Genomic DNA, 16,260 nt, shown 5'->3' on the forward strand with positions numbered 1-16,260 from the left:
AGATAAGTAACAGCAGGCAATGTTTACAATCATATATTTAACAATTTTTTTTTTTTTTTTGAGACAGAGTCTCACTCTGTTGCCCAGGCTGGAGTGCAGTGGCATGATCTTGGCTCACTACAACCTCCACCTCCTGGATTCAAGCGATTCTTGTGCCTCAGCCTTCCAAGTAGCTGGGATTACAGGCATGTGCCACTACGCCCGGCTAATTTTTGTATTTTTAGTAGAGATGGGGTTTCAGCATATTGGCCAGGCTGGTCTCGAACTCCTGACCTCAGGTGATCCACCTGCCTCAGCCTCTGAAAGTGCTGGGATTACAGGCGTGAGACACCGCACCCGGCCAACAACATTTGTCCTGTATAGAATTGTCTGAAGTAAAGATTTCCCTAGAAGAGAAAACGTCCTGACTGAAACCTGCAAGATGAGTAAGAACCAGGCTAAGAGCGAAGAGACAGCCAAGCAGCAGAAATAGCAGATGTAGAGGCCTGTAGGCCAGAGAGCACACAGCGTGTTCAGACTGGCCAAGAGTCAGGGGAAGATGTGGTTGGGAGAAAACGCCGAGAAGAGGTGTCACAGGGCTTACCAGCCATATTTAAAAACGTGGATTTTGTCCTCAGAGCCTCCAATCAGGCCTCCTCCATTCCATTCGTTCTTTCAACACATGCCTGTTAAGCACCAACTCTATAGGGGCCTTTTCTAAGCAATGGAACACAGTATGGAGCAGGATAATCAAGTCCCTGAGGCTCAGATTCTAGAGTCACACAAGTACATAATTACAGACGATGATGATGCACTAAAAGAAACATACAGGGTGAGATCCCTGTTTAACAAGGAAAGCTGATCCAGTCTTAAGGGTCAGGGATAACTTCCCAGAGAAAATGTTTGAACTGAGATGGAAAGGACATATAAGGAGTTAATCGAGAGATGGGGCTGGGGGTTAAGGGATGGCAAGAGTATTAACCTAGGCAAGAGGGATAGCAAGTAAAACAACCCTATAGTGGGAAGAGGCATGACCACTTCTAGAGACTAAATCAGTCTGAGTTTAGAAACAGAAACCACTCCAGCTATTGAAGAAAATGCTGGTCCCTAGGCTGGGTATGAGGAATGACTCCTAGAACACCATAGAACTGCCAGGGGAGTTACTACCTCTCACAGTCAGAAAGACAGAAGCCAGGAGGCCACCACTGGAAAGGCTGAGCATGAGGACACAATGGTGAAGCTGCCACCCAAAGACAGGATCCTGGGATCAGAAAGTCACTGCCAATGCCACTGGCAGGACAGTGAAATGCCAAGTCCTTTCCCTGCCTCTACAAAGCCAGGGACTGTGCACTACTGTCTCCGCAACCATGTTTACAAGTAAAAACAGCCCAAACTGGCCAGGCGCAGTGGCTCACGCTTGTAATCCCAGCACTTTGGGAGGCCGAGGCGGGCGGATCACGAGGTCAGGAGATCGAGACCACGGTGAAACCCCGTCTCTACTAAAAATACAAAAAATTAGCCGGGCGTGGTGGTGGGTGCCTGTAGTCCCAGCTACTCGGAGAGGCTGAGGCAGGAGAATGGCGTGAACCCGGGAGGCGGAGCTTGCAGTGAGCCGAGATTGCGCCACTGCACTCCAGCCTGAGTGACAGAGTGAGACTCCGTCTCAAAAAAACAAAAAAAAAACAAAAAAAAAACCAGTCCAAACTGTCTGGCTTACTTATGCCTCCCTTCCATCTTTTATGCAAATACATCTAAGTGCTAGAGCCCTAGCTGCAAGGGAGTTGGGAGATGTTTTAGCTTTCCAGCATCTGCAGCACAGGAAGGCACACAGAATGGGGATGAGTGCTGTCTGTCAAAAGACAATATCCAGCACAATAAATGTGACTGCAATGCAGAGAAGAGGAGCTCGTGGGGGCATCTGGTAGGCCATGTGAAGAATGTGGGTCTAAGAACGATGTGCCATTGAAGGACTTGCAAGCAAGAGAGTAACATGATTAGATTCGTTATGTTTTACAAGTATCATTCAGGATAGTTGGTGGAGACTGGGTCAGAGGAGAGCCCAGGTGGAAATATAGTATAGTTCACCCAGGTCTCTCAAGAGATGAGGACATCTTAGGCATGGAAGACAGAGATGAACAGAGAGAAACAGCAGGGTAAAGATATCTTTCAGAGTTTAAGTCAACAAGATTTGGAGCTATATTTGACATGGGCTGGGAGAAAGTTAAGTACCAAGGATGATGCCCAGGTTTCTAGCTTCTGCAATTGGATGGATGGTGGGGCTTCTCCCTGAGATGTGAAACAGAGGAGAAAATCCAAGTTTAGGGTGAAGGGCTTGAATTTGATTTTGGATATATTGAGTTTAAGGTCTCCGTAGAGGATATCTAAGAGGAGATGTGGAGTAGGCGGTTGGATACACACAGAACTTACATTCCTAGGAGAATTCTGGCCCTGAGAAATAAACACAGGAGTTGTATAGCCGTGGCTTTCAAACTGTTTCACCACATCCCACAGTAAGATATATATTTTACATTGCAGCCATCATACATATGCATGTGTGTATTTATATCTAAATCTGAAATAAGCTTCCTCAAACAATATTTGCCCTATGCATGATGCACCTTGACACTTTCTATTCTATTGCTTCATCCTTTTGTCAATGCTTATATGACGCATTAAACTGATTTCACACTCTTCTAATGGTCAAGAGAGAAAGCAGAAGGAAAGATTATACCAACTAAGATTGTGCCTCAAGCAACTTTGACACAGTTTTCCTTGATGGAAAAGGAGATGGTGAAAAACTAATAAAGGACAGCCAGAAAGGGAGAAGGAAAACAAGAATGTGCAGAGACACATAAACCAAGGGAGGACATTTCAGGTGGCAGGGGTTAACAACTGTGTCAAGGGCTGCAAGAGATCAGGTAAAATCAGCTCTAAGCAATGTCAATTGAGGCCGGGCGCGGTGGCTCATGCCTGTCCCAGCACTTTGGGAGGCCAAGGCGGGCGGATCATGAGGTCAGGAGATTGAGACCATCCTGGCTAACACAGTGAAACCCCGTCTCTACTGAAAATACAAAAAATTAGCCAGGCGTGGTGGCGGGTGCCTGTAGTCCCAGCTACTCGGGAGGCTGAGGCAGGAGAATGGCGTGAACCCAGAAGGCGGAGCTTGCAGTGAGCCGAGATTGAGCCACTGCACTCCAGCCTGGGCGACAGAGCGAGACTCCATCTCAAAAAAAAAAAAAAAAAAAAAAAAAAGTCAATTGAGATCAGAACTGAAGAGTGCACTAGGATTGAGTAGTGTGGAGGTTATCAATAAGGGCCTTTTAGAGGAAAGTGATGGGAGCAGATTAAGGGGCAAATGATCTAAGATGTCAGTCTGGCACACTGACCATTTTATTCCCATGTCACATCCTCTGGGACTCCCTTGTGCCCTTGGAACCCAGCCTGGTACCCGATCCCTTTCACAAGAGGCTCCTGGACTCCTTTCCAACCTTACTCTCAGCCAGCTTGCCCATTACATCCCTTTATGTCAACTCCAGTTACGGCTGACAAACAGCAACCAGAAAGAATTTTGGAGTATGGAGTGGTACAAGACCAAACTAAGGGGCCGGGTGCAATGGTTCACGCCTGTAATCCTAGCACTTTAGGAGGCCGAGGCTAGTGCATCGCTTGAGGTCAGGAGTTCGATACCAGCCTGGCCAACATGGTAAAATCCTGTCTTTACTAAAAATACAAAAAAAAAAAAAAATAGCCAGGTGTGATGGCATGCGCCTGTAGTCCCAGCTACTCAGGAGGTTGAGGCAGGAGAACTGCTTGAACCTGGTGATACAGGAAGTGCTGGGAAGGGAAGGGCACAGTCCCTTTAAATGACACGGAAGGGAGGAAGGGCGTGGTCCCCGGCTAGGGCTCCACCCCAGCCTGTGCCCATGGACCTAGGTGAGGACAGGCATTTTTGTTTTCCTGCCCAAATGTTGCATTTCCCAAGACCACTCTGGCCTGCCACACCCCCATCCTGTGCCTATAAAAACCCTAGCAGGCAGACACACAGGTAGCTGGACGGCTAGAGGAGCACATCAGTGGAGGAACACACAAACGGCTGGACGTCGAGAGGAACGCACCGACAGGCACCGGCACACCAGCACACCACAGGCCACCGACCAACAGAACTATGTGGAGTTTGGCTGGGGCAGTCGGAGGGGAGACCAGGCCACTGAACAGTCCAACTCCAGGGGAAAACCTCACTCCATCACCTTCTGGCTTCCCCCATCGGCTGAGAGATACCTCCACTCAATAAAACCTTGCACTTATTCTCCAAGCCCAGGTGTGATCCAATTCTTCTGGTACACCAAGGCAAGAACCTGGGATACAGAAAGCCCTCTGTCCTTGCAACAAGGTAGAGGGTCTAATTGAGCTGGTTAACACCAGCCACCTATAGACAGCAAAACTAAGAGCATATGGTAGCATAAGTCCATTGGGGCTTCAGGAGCTGTAAACATCCACCACTAGACACTTGTGGGGTCGGAGTCCCACAACCCGCCTGTATGCTCCCCTAGAGGTTTGAGCAGCGGGACACTGAAGAAGCGAGCCACTCCCCCTGTCACACGCCCTGGGACGGGGACAAGGGAACTTTTCCCGTTTCAGTGGGAGGCAGAGGTTGCAGTGAGCCAAGACTGTGCCACACTGCACTCTAGCCTGGGCAACAGAGCGAGACTCCATCTCTAAATAAATAAATAAATAAAAGGACCAAGCTAAGGGTGAGGAGACATCAGGTCATGCTGAGTTGAGGGTGGGGGCTCCACAGGAGTGTACCAAACGTGTGCAAAGGCACTGATACATACAGCCCTATTTGCTGGCTTGTCAATGTGACTAAGATTTGGGGTAGGACATAGTACAAGAAAATAAACACAGATATATTATGGAACAGAATGTAAACTTTGCAGAGTTTTCAATAAAATATGACTCTTTTTTTTTTTTTTTTTTTTTTTTTTGAGGCAGGGTCTCACTTTGTTAACCAGGCTGGAGTGCAGTGGCTCACTGCGTGGCTCACTACAGCCTCCAACTCCTGGGCTCAAGCAATCCTTCTGCCCCAGCCTCCTGTGTAACTGAGACTACAGGCATGCACCACCACACCCAGCTAATTTTTTCTTTCTTTTTTTTTTCTTTTTCTTTTATTGAGACGGAGTCTCACTCTGTTACCCAGGCTGGAGTGCAGTGGCACAATCTCAGCTCACTGTAACCTCTGCCTCCCGGGTTCACTGTGGATATATCCTCCCCCGGGATATATCCATCACTGTGCCTGGCACAGCCGCAGCCTCCCGAGTAGCTGGGACTACAGGCACCCGCCACCACGCCCAGCTAATTTTTTGTATTTTTAGTAGAGATGGGATTTCACCACATTAGCCAGGATGGTCTCAATCTCCTGACCTCGTGATCCGCCTGCCTCGGCCCCCAAAGTGCTGGGATTACAGACGTGAGCCACCACTCCCAGCCTCGCTCTTTCTTTCTTCTCTTTCTTCTCCTTCTTTTCTTTCTTCCTTCCTTCCTCCTTTCCTTCCTCTCCTTCCCTTTCTTTCTCTCTCTCCTTCCTTCTTTCCTTCCTTCCTTCCTTTTTCTTTCTTTTTTTCTTTCTTTCTCTTTCTTTTCTTTCTTCAGGGTCTCAATATGTTGCCCAGGCTGGTCTTGAACTCTTGCCCTCAAGTGATCCTCCCACCTTGGCTTCTCAGAGTGCTAGGATTACAGGTGTAAGCCACCACACCCAGCCCAAGAATGGTTTTATTTTATTTTTTTATACAGACAGGGTCTTGCTATGTTGCCCAGGCTGGACTCAAACTCCTGGACAACATAGCAATCTTCCTGCCTCAGCCTTCCTAGTAGCCAGGACTACGGATGTGCACAGAACAAATTATATGTATTAATATGGAACAATCTCTAAGACACATTATAAAATGGAAACAAGCAAGATATGGTATCCTACAGTTTACATTTTTTAATGTTGGAAGAAATACATACATATGCTCAGCACCATAGGAAAGATTTTAAAAAAGAAAAAATATATATACATATGCTTATTTATGTACAAATATGTAACACTGGAAGGATATTAATGAAATTCGTAATTTGTAACTTTGGAGAACTGGATATTTGGGGTTTGGGATAAAAGGAAAGTTTATTTTCCACTGTGTATCCCTGCTTTTAAAAAAATATTTCATCTATTATCTCTAACAACAACAAAAACAACTTTTAACAACAAAAATAAATGCAAAACACAAGACTTCAACGAAATTCCTATACATTTTACAGACAGGAGTCCATCTCCTCTATCTTTAAAAATAAAGGCCAGGCTTAGTGGCTCATGCCTGTAATTCCAACACTTTGGGAAGCCAAGGTAGGAGGACTGCTTGAGCCCAGGAGTTTGAGGCCAGCTGAGGCAACACAGGGAGACCCCGTCTCTACCAAAAAAAATTTGTTGGGTGTGGTGGTACATGCCTGTGGTCCCAGCTACTTGGGAGGCTAAAACAGCAGGATCACTTGAGGTTGAGGCTGCAGTGAGCCGTGATGGCACCACTGCACTCCAGCCTGGGCCACAGAGTGAGACCCTGTCTCTAAAAATAAAAAAATAAAATAAAAAAAATAAAAAATAAGAACCTTGATGGAAGAGTTTAAGAAATTCTATAGCAGACAACACATTGGTCACCCTGCTTCCAGGCTCCCTCTCCTTCCAACCATGGAATCCACCCCAAAACAAAATTTGATCACATTTCCCCCCTGCTTAAAGACCTTCAAAGATTTTGCATCCTCCCTGGTGTTCACCAGGGTCTGCCTGACCAGCCCTGCCTCCTCTGGGCCTCCTCTCTTGTCGGGCCTCACCCCCTTACCCTGGCTTGGCTTCCCCTTCTGCTCCAGCTGGTCATTCCTGGAAGCAGACCTCTTCCTCCCCTACCCATGGTTAATCCTTACCTGCCTGGGGCACTCAGCTCTAATGCTGCTTCCTAACTAGAGCCTACCCTAACATCCTGTATCAGACCCTCTTACACCATCCCCTACCTCCCTGGCCTCTCCTTCAGCAGTTACTCAGGTGCAATGATACGCGTATTTGTACCATGGTTTGATTGATATCTGCCTCTGCCTCTCCACTTTGAGCTCCCTGAGGGCAGGAACCAGTCTCTTTTGACTCACGGTATAGCTTCAGCAATTAGCACTGTGCCTGGCACAGAGGAAAGCCTAATAAATATTTATTGCATGCATGATCTAGAATCACTTGGCTGAGGTTACAGATTAAGACACATGTCTACTTGTCCTTCTTTAACATACTTAACATACCTTAGCACTCTGTCATTGACTGCATACTGAACAAGGGCTTATTCATTCATCTTTTAAAAGCTAACTCACTCTTTTAGTTTTCCCACCTTTGATAAGGGAGGATAGGACCTGGCAGGTCAGGCCCTCGGTTTATTAGCTCATCCTCCTCTATTTCTCTGAGAGCATAAAATCACTGGAAGTCAGCCAGCATGCCCTATGGCACTGTGAGGCACAGGGGAGAAGCACCAGGCTCCTGGATTCTGAATGCCTGGGTTTGAAGCCTGGCAAGAGTGGCCCCATCCCTGAGTCCCCCACCACCCCTCCCCATGGGGCGAGGATTCTGCAGGCATGAGAAGTGCCCACGCAGAGTCTGTGCCTATGCCTTCTAGAACACGCTCTGATACCCCATAATTCCCTTCCAAAATGTCACTAAGTTAATTCAAAGGGCCCTTCGTGGGCCTCATCCCTGGCTTCATCTCACCTGAGGGCAAACTATACTGCCTGATGCACATCCTATAGACCTGAGCCTTGGGCCTCAAGATAGCTGTTTGCAGGTGACAGCTAGGTGTTGACCCATGCATGCTAGCTCCATCACTGATGGGGTGAGAGGTGGCTGGATAAGGGATGGATACAGGATCCAGGGGACAGGTCTCCTTGGGCCTACACATTCTGGCACATAACTCCGAGGGTCTTAGAATTCTAATTTGAACATGGTCTTCCAGGTTGTTAGAGGATATATCCATCAAGGAAGAAAACAGAACATATTTCATTTAACACTTGCTGGATTCTTGTATAATTTCTAACTATAGAGACATATGGCATATGGGCCTCCAACTCTACTCTTGTTCTGAGCCCCACAAATGCCCATTTGGTTCTGTCATTTCTTTGCATAGACGAGCTAAATAACCTCTCTGAACTTCAGTTTCCTGAGCAGGAAAATGGGTCTATGGTAATAACTACATTATCAGGGCTGGTGAGAAAATGCAATAAAATAATCCATGTCAAGGGCTTGACAAGAGTACCAAGCCCTCAGTATATAGTTGCTAGCATTGTTATTTTATCCTTTATTTTATGCCCTCTGGCTGTCACTCCTATGACTTCCTATATGATCTCCAAACTGGTCTCTTTTGTAGGGTTTCAACACTGCTGCTCCCTCCTGCCTCCTTACCCACAGCCAATAACCTCCCCATTCTCTCCGCCTAGTCAAATCCCACCCTGTCTTCAATTGTGATAATAGCCACTGTTGATTGCACGTTTACTACGTTTCAGACATTGTATTAAGAACTTTCCATGCATTATCTCAACTCAGTTCTGACACCAACTCAATGAAGTAGGCACTGTTTATTATTATCCAAACACAAAGACACTGGGATCTGGAGACTGGAAGCACTGGCGGCTGCAAGTGGCAGGGCTGGCGGGGTGTGAAGCCAGAGAGGAGTCTTTCTGCAGTCAGCCCTCCCAAATCCCGGGATGGAATCAAGGAGCCTTTGGCTGTCCCACCGTCTTTCAGTGCCCCGGCGACCCCTCCTCCTCCAAGCCCCCAAATCCAAGTCTGTTACATCCCGTCAGCTCTACGGGTCTGCCTGTGACTTTCAGCCCAAGGGGGCGGACACTTCGTGTCACGCCACGTTGTCCACATCATCGATCCTCCCTCCCTCTCTCCCCTTCCTTCCTTCCCTCCCTCTCTTCCTCCCATTGAGTGCCAGTTCTGTGCCAGGCTTTGGTGTTCAAAATGTTACAAGTGGAGAAGTCAGAGAAGGATGGAATCATAGGTTTTTCTTCTTCATACCTTTCTGTTTGGCTGATTTTTTTCAAATGAGCACGCAGGCCCGGTTCCTCAAACCCACTTCAAATGTGGTATTGCTGGGTTGGTTTGGTCCAAGGAAAGCCCTGTCTCCTTAACTCCCAGCCCCCACGCCTCCTCTGCCGGCCCTCAAATCCAGGCCGCCCTGCCCCCGCCGGAAAGGGGAGTTGGGGGCGAGCGCCGAAATCTGAGTGGCTCTTTCAAGCCTCCGTTGCCATAGAAACCGGCCGCACAGGCCTCGGCTGTCCATTACACCATCCTCTAGCCACGCAGCCAATGGACTCCGAGCTCCATCGCCAGAGGCCCCGCCCCCCAGCTCTGGGGAGCCCACCAATCAGCAGGTCCCGTGGCTTAGAGCCCTGCCCTCGGCCCAGGGACACCACCAATGCGCTTCGACCCTGCCCTCCTTCTCTTTGGTGTAAAAAGAAGACTAGACTTTTTTTTTTTTTTTTTTTAGAAATTCTACAGATCAGAAGGAATTGGCAGTAAGGCCTCTGTCAGCTGCACCCTGAATAATCTTTGGCTGCTATTTTATTTAAGGAGAGCAAAACTGTTTCAATTACGCAACAATATATACCATTCTCTACTAAAACAATTTTAGGAAATGAAAATGTAGGCAATGGGATGATATAGTCTGCTCTATATGAATGTCTTGCATTATAGGTATTTTAACTTAAAATGATCAAGGAACTAGTCATCTTTCCTTTGTATTTCAAATGCATACAAAATTAAAGATACCGAGTTTTTTGATGCAGAGTTCATGAGACATTGACTTAATTAGTTGGTAGACAACTTTTACTGAACCATCTAATTCCTGGTTCAGAACATTACAGCTGGAGGATAAATGAGTATTTCTCTTAATCCATGGAAGAAATTCTGTTTTTGAGGCGGGCTGCGTAAATGGCTCTGACACTCTGGAGTCTAAATAAACTAAATGTGTTTTTAAAACCTGTTTGCCATTACAAAAAAAAAACTTCTTTTTTTAGAACACTTTTAGATTTACAGAAAAATTGTGAATATAAAGTTCCCGTGTACCCCACCCATACACCCTGTTTCTTTTATTATTATCATTATTATTATTGAGACAGGGTCCCGCTCCTTCACCCAGGCTGGAGTGCAGTGGCGTAATCTCAGCTCACTGCAACCTCTGCCTCCAGGGCTCAGGCGATCCTCCCGGACTCAGGCGATCCTCCCACCTCAGCCTCCCAAGTAGCAGAGACTACAGGGGCATGCCACCATGCCCAGCTAATTTTTGTATTTTTCATGGAGATGAAGTCTCGCCATGTTGCTCAGGCTGGTGTTTCCACTGTTAACATCACATATGGTATTGCAGACGCATGGTACATATGTTCCAATTAATAAACCAATAATGATACATTATTTATTAATTAAAGTTCACAGTTTATTCAGATTTCCTTCGTTTTTACCTAATGTTCTTTTTCTGCTCTAGGATCCATCCTGCATGCCTCATTGCACTAGCTGTCATGTCTCTCTGGGCTCCTCTTGGCTGTGGCAGTTTCTCACATATCAACATGACCTCACTGTTGATGCTGAGTCAGGTTTCTCTTTCTCTATGGAAAGTCAGTCTTCTTTTGCCCCTTTTCATACTGTACTCTTTGGAAGGAAGTCACTATGCTCAGGCCACACTTAAGTGAGGAGTTATGCTCTATCTCCTTAAGGGTGGAATAGCTACATAGATTATTTGGGATTTTTCTACAAAAATTTGTAGATTTGTCTCACTTATTCAGTAATTTATTTATATCAGTATGGATTCACAGATAATTATTTCATACTTTAGGTTATAATCCAATACTATTTAATTTTGTTGCTCAAGTTGTTCCAGCTTTGGCTTTTGGGAGCTCTTTCGGTTGGCTCCCGTGTCCCTTTGACACACCCCTATTTTTGTGGGGTTTTCTTGTTGCCGTCAAGCACTTCCTTCCTTTCTGGCACTACAAGATACCTCAGGCTCATCTTCTGTATTTCCTGCCCCAGTCCTCAAATCAGCCATTTTGCAAGAGCTTTGATTGTTTCGGAGAAGGGTATTTATTAGAAACCAAGAACTGGGCGCTAGGTGCGCTCATTGCTACTAGTGTGTCATTTATTTCCTTCCTTCCTCTTTCCCTCCCTCCCTTCCTTTTTGAGACACAGTCTCACTCCATCACCCACACTGGAGTGCACACTCATGGCTACAGCCACGTAGCCATGGTAATGAAGCCATGACCTCACGAAGCTTCCAGTTTACACAATTGGTGGGTTGATTACAAAGTTGCCCAGCGCTCTGCAGTGGGCTGTGTAGGCAATGAGGGGGTAAATTATCTGCAGAGAATTTAAAAACAATAAAAACTGCAGCCTAGACCTCCTGGGCTCAAGTGATCCTCCCTCTTTAGCCTCCTGAGTAGCTAGGACCACAGGTGTGTGCCACCACAGTTGGCTAATTTTAATTTTCAATTTTTTTTTTTTTTTTTTGTAGAGACAAGGTCTTGCCATGTTGCCCAGACTGATATAACTCCTGGCCTCAAGCCATCCTCCTGTCTTGGCCTCCCAAAGTGTTGGGATTACAGGCGTGAGCCACACTTGGCTTTGGGGTATCATTTCTTTTAAGCCTTCTCAACTGACAGAACAAAGAAATATATCTGTATATACCAATGTGTATATATATACACACATATCTATAACTATTTCCATTTGTAACCATCTGTATATATATTAAGCTAAACATGAGTTCCTGTTTATATTTACCACTTGAATCCATGGATTATTTGGCTTGCTTCCTGCTTGCTTATCTCTAAATTCCCACTCCAATAGTGGGAAACCTGGTTCCCATCATCCACATCCACCATCCATTTACTTAATTGTTCAATTCCAGTATACATGTGTAGGATTATCAAAACTGTTAACCCATACCCCTGTGGGAAACTTTATCAAGTAGAGTACAGTCTTCTGAACACTTTCTTTTTGCCTTTAGTGTTCCAGCAGACTCCACTCGTTACATTTTTTTTTTTTTTTTTTTTTTTTGAGACAGAGCCTCACTCTGTTGCCCAAGTTGGAGTGTTGGCGTGTAGTGGGGCCATCACGGCTCACAGCAGCCTTGACTTCCCAGTCTTTTTTTTTTTTGGAGACGGAGTCTCGCTCTGTCGCCCAGGCTGGAGTGCAGTGGCGCGATCTCGGCTCACTGCAAGCTCCGCCTCCCGGGTTCACGCCGTTCTCCTGCCTCAGCCTCTCCGAGTAGCTGGAACTACAGGCGCCCACCACCACGCCCGGCTAATTTTTTGTATTTTTTTTAGTAGAGACGGGGTTTCACCGTGGTCTCGATCTCTTGACCTCGTGATCCACCCGCCTCGGCCTCCCAAAGTGCTGGGATTACAAGCGTGAGCCACCGCGCCCGGCGACTTCCCAGTCTTAAGTGATCCTCCTGCCTCAGCCTCCCAAGTAGCTGGGACTACAGGCATGCGCCACTACACCCAGCTAATTTTTAAAAATTTTTGTAGAGATGGGATCTCACTATGTTGCCTAGGCTTGTCTCCAACTCCTGAACTCCAGTGATCCTCCCGCCTCAGCCTCCCAAAGTCCTGGGATTAAAGGCCTGAGCCACCACGCCTGGCCCACTCATTTCTAAAGTTACTTAGGTCAGCACGTTTTCCTCTATCCTCTTCATGAGGTCGTTTCACACATTTGTAATGCAGTGAAGATTGTTTGTCATATTCTGTATGACATTTTGGAATTATCTAAATGTCCTAAATGATTTTTTTAACTTCGCATGCATTAAGGTTCACTTTTTGTGCCATTAAGTTTAATGGATATCAACAAATGCATAGTCACATACCCACATTTCTTCACCCTGAAAAACCCCCTGTGCTCACTTATTGAACCCTCTCCCCGCCAAACACTGGCAACCTCACATCTGTTTACTGTATCTATGGTTTTGCCTTTTTGTGCCATTATTAAAAAAAAAAGACACACAATATTTTTGTTGTTGCTCTTGTCACAGCTGTCACCCATTGAATCCTTACTATGTCCCAGGTCCAGAATTACGCTGTCCCATTTTGAAGATGAGGAAACAGATGCAAATGAGTTGAAGCACTCCCTAGAGACTCATAACAATAAGCAAAGTTTGACCTCTATGATTAACTTCAGAGTGACCTCTGGGAATATTTCTAATATGTCTAATAGCCACACTTCTTTTGTTTGTTTTGATACAGGGGTCTTGCTGTTGCCTAGGCTGGAGTGCAGTGGCTACTCACAGGTGCAATCATAGGGCACTACAGCCTTGAACCCCTGGGCTCAAGCAATCCTCCTGCCTCGGCCTCAAAAGTGGCTGGGACTAAAATGTGTGCCACTGTGCCCGGCTATACTAGCCACATTTCAAGTACTCAATAGCCGCATGTGCAGTTTATACTATTATATTGGTTTTTGAGTTTTGTTTTGTTTTTGAGACTGAGTCTCACTGTGTCGCCAGGCTGGAGTGCAATGGCACAATCTCGGCTCGCTGCAACCTCCACCTCCTGGGTTCAAGTGATTCTCCTACCTCAGCCTCCCAAGTAGCTGAGACTACAGGTGCACACCACCAAGACCAGCTAACTTTTGTATTTTTAGTAGAGACGAGGTTTCACCATGTTGGCCAGGATGGTCTCGATCTCTTGACCTCATGATCTGCCCACCTCGGCCCCCCAAAGTGTTGGGATTACAGGCGTGAGCCACCGCGCCCAGCTATATTATTTTTTAAAATGATCTCTTATTATTTAGTGAAAAGAAAGGAGCTGTAGTCTCAGTTACTCAGGAGGCTGAGGTGGGAGGATCATTCGAGCCCCAGAGTTTGAGGTAGCAGTGAGCTATGATTGTGCCACTGCACTCCAGCCTGGGTGACAGAGGGAGATGCCATCTCACACACATACAAAAGAAAAGCGACTTTGTAATGCACACACTATCATAATCTCTGATTTTTTTTTTTTTTTTTTTGAGACACTGTCTTGCTCTGTTGCCCAGGCTGGAGTGCAGTGGGGTGATCACAGCTCACTGCAGCCGCAACCTCCTGGGCTCAAGTGATCCTCCCACCCCAGCCTCCCCAGTGGTTGGGACCACAAGTGTGCACCACCACAACTGGTAAATGTTTTATTTATTGTAGAGATGTGTGTCTCAATATTTTGCCCAGGCTGGTCTCAAACTCCTAGGGTCAAGCTAGCCTCCCACAGTGCTGGGATTATAGGTATGAGCCACTGGCTTGTTTGTTTGTTTTTGTTTTTGATACGGAGTTTTCCTCTTGTTGTCCAGGCTGGAGTGCAATGGTGTGATCTCGACTCACTGCAACCTCCGCCTCCCAGGTTTAAGTAATTCTCCTCCCTCGGCCTTCTGAGTAGCTGGGATTACAGGCATGCGCCACCACCTCCGGTTAATTTTGTATTTTTAGTAGAGATGGGGTTTCTTCATGTTGGGTCAGACTGGTATCAAACTCCTGACCTCGGGTGATCCACCTGCCTCAGCCTCCAAAAGTGCTGGGATTACAGGTGTGAGCCACTGTCCCCGGCATGACTTTTTTAAAATCAGGAAATTTAGATGAATCAAAAAACAAATTACCTTGTCCCTATTGTTCTCTTTTCATTATGAATGTCTTTGAGGACCGTGCCAGCTGGCAAATAGGTATTTTGGAGCTAGACACAGTTAGGGTGAGTGGAATAACATGACAGGGCCTAGAACAGCCAGGCCCACACCTGAGTTGGCTTCATCCTGCCTTCAGGTATTATTAAGAATAGGTATTATTATTATTATTATTATTTTGAGACCGAGTCTCGCTGTTGCCCAGGCTGGAGTGCAGTGGCACAATCTCGGCTCATTGCAACCTCTGCCTCCCAGGTTCAAGCGATTCTCCTGCCTCAGCCGCCTGAGACTACAGGCCCATACCACCACACCCGGCTAATTCTGTATATTTTTAGTAGAGATGGTTTTCACCGTGTTAGCCAGGATGGTCTCCATCTCCTGACCTCATGATCTGCCTGCCTCAGACTCCCAAAGTGCTAGGATTACAGGTGTGAGCCACCACGCCTGGCCATTTTTTTTTTTTTTTTTTTTAGACAGTTCCACTCTGTCACCCAGGCTGGAGTGCAGTGGTGTGATCATGGCTCACTGCAGCCTGGAACTCCCAGGCTCAAGAGATCCTCCTGCCTCAGTCTCCCAAGTAGCTAGGACTATAGGCACACACCACCAGACCCAGTTAATTTTTCTGTTTTTAGAGATGGGTGTCTCACTATGTTGCCCAGACTGGTCTCGAACTCCTGGGCTCAAGCAATCCTTCCAACTTCTACTTCCCAAAGTGTTGGGATTGTAGGCGTGAGACACCACATCTGGCCTATATGGAATATTATTTGGCAATAAAAAGGAAGTTCTGATACATGCTACAACATAGATGAACCTAGAAATCATGATGCTAAGTGAAAGAAGCCAGTCACAAAAGGCCACATGTTGTATGATTCGATTTACATGAACTGTCCAGAATAGACAAATCCATCGATACAGAAGCAGATTAATGGTGGCCTAGGGCTGGGGATTAGAGGGAAGGCAGAGCAGATGGGAGAGTGACTGCTAATGAGTACTGATGCTAATGGTTTCTTTTGGGGATGATTAAAATATTCTAAAATCCATTGTGGCAACAGTTACACAACTCTGTGAATGCACTGAAAGCCACTGAATTGTACACTATAAATGACTGAATAGTGTGGTATGTGAATTATATCTCAACAAAGCTTTTTTTTTTTTTTTTTTTTTGATGTTCTGGAAGAATCAGGATAGACATAACCTCAGGTGAAGGAAGGCAGGAGATGGGATGGTAAAGGAATTCATTGGGGAAAACAGGTTATTATCAATTCCAGCTCTTGTGTCAGATTGCTGACTCCACAGATTTTTATTATGTTATGTAAAAATAAATACACATAGGGCCAGGCATGGTGGCTCACACCTGTATCCCAGCACTTTGGGAGGCTGTGGTGGGCAGATCGCTTGAGCCCAGGAGTTCAAGGCCAGCCTAGGAAATATAGTAAGACCTCGTCTCTACAAAAAAATTTTTTCGAAATTAGCCGGCCATGGTGGCATGCATCTGTAGTCCTAACTACTTGGGAGGCTGAGGCAGGAGGATCACTTGGGCCCAGAAGTTCCAGGATGCAGTGAGCTATGATCGTACCACTGCACTCCAG

At 46.3% G+C, this 16,260-nt stretch overlaps 1 protein-coding gene across 1 annotated transcript in view; it reads right to left on the reverse strand.

The window, feature by feature from the left end:
* Window positions 1-9,260, reverse strand: part of C24H20orf96 (chromosome 24 C20orf96 homolog) — a 46,957-nt gene extending 37,697 nt beyond the window's left edge. Inside the window, exon 1 of the mRNA XM_055265667.2 lies at window positions 9,065-9,260. The gene's annotated coding sequence lies outside the window, so the exon portion shown is untranslated. The remainder of the gene's footprint in view (window positions 1-9,064) is intronic.
* Window positions 9,261-16,260: the final 7,000 nt, after the last annotated feature.

Source organism: Symphalangus syndactylus, chromosome 24 (genome assembly GCF_028878055.3).
Source record: "Symphalangus syndactylus isolate Jambi chromosome 24, NHGRI_mSymSyn1-v2.1_pri, whole genome shotgun sequence".
NCBI lineage: Eukaryota > Metazoa > Chordata > Mammalia > Primates > Hylobatidae > Symphalangus > Symphalangus syndactylus.